Source organism: Mesoplodon mirus (assembly GCF_964341445.2).
Source record: "Mesoplodon mirus genome assembly, chromosome: X".
Classification (NCBI taxonomy): Eukaryota; Metazoa; Chordata; class Mammalia; order Artiodactyla; family Ziphiidae; genus Mesoplodon; species Mesoplodon mirus.
This window is the reverse complement of record NC_138981.1, coordinates 51,858,997-51,861,920: the sequence shown is the minus strand read 5'-3', so window position 1 is coordinate 51,861,920 and position 2,924 is coordinate 51,858,997. Positions and strand designations below refer to the sequence as shown.

Genomic DNA, 2,924 nt, shown 5'->3' with positions numbered 1-2,924 from the left:
GAGGCAGCATATAGTTGAGTCTTGTTTCTTCATCTTTCCATCCACTTTTTGTCTTTTGATGGGTGAATTCAATCAATTTATATTTAAGGTGATTATTGGTAGATGAGACAGTACTGCCATTTTATCTTTTGTTTTCTGATTGCTTTATATGTCCATTGTTTCTCTTCTCTTGTGCTTCCATCTGCCATTTTTGTTGTTTCCTCTTTTTTGTGCTTTTTTTTTTTTTGGTCTCTGCTCTATATTTATATTTTGTGGTTACCCTGAGGCTTGTGTGTAACTTCATAGATAAAATAGTCATTTATTTGCTGACAACATCTAATCTTCATTTACCTAAACAAGTTCTGTCCTTTTCTTCTTCCCCTCTTATGTTCTTGTTGTGTTAAATTATCCCTTTTTATGTTGTGTTTGTTACTAAACTGAGATGGCTATAGTTATTTTTCAGGTTTATTTTTCTTCCCTTTAAAGTTTATACTATAGTAAAATTTTTGAATACCTTTTCAGATAAAGATTTGCAATTTTCTTGTTCTGTCTCTTTGTTACCTTGCTTACAGTTTTGTGTATTTTTGCTATTTTTTTTCTGGTAGAAGAGCTTATTTCAACGTCTCTTGTAAGGCATGTCTAGTGTAGATGAACTACCTCAACTTTTGTTTGTGTGCGAAAACTTTACTTTTCTTCAGAACTGAATCATAACTTTGCTCAATAGAGTATTCTTGGGTTATAGATTTTAGCTTTCAATATGTTGAGAATTCCATTCCACTCCCTCCTAGACTATAAGATTTCTACTGATAGCCTAATGGGGTTTCCTTTCTGGGTTACTATACTTTTTATCCTGGCTGCCCTTAAAATTATTTCTTTGTCATTGACTTTTGACAATTTTAATTTATGCATGTTGGAGGTTTCTAGCATTGAAGTAATTAGGTGTTGTCTTAGCTTCAAGGACTTGTATATTCAGTTCCTTCCCCAAGTTTGGGAGGTTCTCAGCTATTATTTCATTGAATTATCTCTCTACTCCCTTCTCCCTATCTTCTTCTGAGATATCCATTATCCTAATGTTGCCCTTCCTAAAAGAGTCTGATAGGTCTCATAGCATTTCCCCCATGTTTTTTTATATCTTATTTCTCTTTCCTCTTCTACTTGTATCATTTCTAGTTTTCTGCATTTCAACTCACTAATTCTCTCTTCCATATTGGTCTGCTCTATTTCCAGTGCTTTCTAATGCATTCTTCATCTTGTTTTTTGTGTTCTTCAGCTCCAGAATTTTGAAATGGTTCTTTTTTTTCTTTTTCAGGGGAGTGTGAGTGCTTTTTATTCCATGCTAAAGAGAGGAGAGGGTCTCTGAGGAACACTTGGGACTGGCTAGGGACTCTTAAGAAAGGTAGAAAAGGCTTCCTAAGCATGCTGTGCCTTTTTGCAGACCTGCCCCATATATCTAAAGTCCACGGTAGGTCCTGGGTCTAGAACACCTTCATCAAAAGTAATGAGGGTATGGGATTCCCAGAGACTGGCTTCCAGTCAGACAGGGAAGGCCAGTGCCTGATGGATTGGAGCCAGGTCTCCCTCAGTTAATAGTATCCATGCCTGTCAACATGAACTTCAGTTATCTTGCCCTTACAGTAGAGTCCCTGGCTGTGTAACTCTGTGTCAGAGATGCTGCTGTCACAGGACCTCCTTTCAAGGTGACACTAGGAAACTACTCTCTGAGTCCATCCTCAGCAGTTGAGACAGTGACAGGTTAACTGAAGAGCCTCCTTAGCTTCTTCCTCTTGACCTTCAACAACTGAGGTCTCTGCATAGTGCCTGAAGTAACTGTGGGCTCTTTTTCAGGCACTGGGAGGGATGGTGATGTGGAGACCTGCTCTTCTGGCTGATTCAGAAGTTGGTTATCAGTTCCTTGTGAGTAGGCACTGCTTGAGGTATGGGGATCTCCAGTGCCTTGAAGCTTCTGTCCTACTTGGATCTTTTGTCTGGTGACTGCCATATACAGACTCTGTAGATTTGTGACAAAGGGTTTTCCATCACCAACACTGCATACCTCTGGTAGTCTCTCTACCATAAATTGTTCCAAGAAGGAATTCTCTTCAAATGGCTCTGTCTTCAACCGATCTTGGCTCAGCATAGCCCCACTCTCCTGGTAGTCCTGGATCTCTAGATCTTACATACGAAACAATTTTGCTAGGTCCCTCACTTGGCACTGAAGTGCCAGACTCATAACCATCAGAAGACGAATCAAATGTTGGGAGACCAGTGAAGGGCTAGCTAAGATGCAGTGGAAATTCTAATAGAATGGGAGACCAGAGAGCTCACTCCACACCCAGAATATCAGTGCCTCTGCCACACGATCACAGGAGAATGTAGCTTTGCCAGAGCAAGCAGTGTCCTTCAACAACGGGTAAAGCAGATCATCCAAATGACAAAGAGAAGCCTCAGGAGGAGGAGTCAGGTGCTTGTTCAGCTCCTTGGCTTGCTGGCTGATCACACTAGTGTCCACCTGTTCATGCCACATCTGTTGAAGATCTGAAACCAGCAAGGCATAGCCCTGTTTAGTGATATAAGCCTTGGCCAAGAGGGAGTTCTCGGCAAGCTGTAGCCATGCCCACGGCTGCATCAGCAGACCTTGTTCCAGTTCCTCCATCGTGAGCGGCCTCAAGAGCTCTCACTCTCCCCGCAGCAAGCTGGCCCACCCATGCAAACTGAAAGGCGAAATGGTTCCTTTATAGAATTTTGATTTCTTTGATAAAATATTTCTCTATCCATTAGTTTTATTCCTGAGTTCACTGTATTGCCTTTTTGAGTTTTCTTGTAGCTCCTTGGATTTCTTTATAAGAGCTACTTTGAACTCTTTATCAGTATGTTTGCAATATTCCATGCCTTTGAGTTTGGTTGCTGGAGAATTGTTTCCTTTTTGTGATATTATTTTATCATGA

At 40.6% G+C, this 2,924-nt stretch overlaps 1 pseudogene across 1 annotated transcript; it reads right to left on the bottom strand.

The window, feature by feature from the left end:
- Nucleotides 1-1,732: 1,732 nt before the first annotated feature.
- LOC309796565 (non-homologous end-joining factor 1-like) lies at nucleotides 1,733-2,656 on the bottom strand (annotated as a pseudogene). The gene has a single exon. The product of its transcript is annotated as a non-homologous end-joining factor 1-like (transcript).
- Between the last annotated feature and the right edge of the window lie 268 nt (nucleotides 2,657-2,924).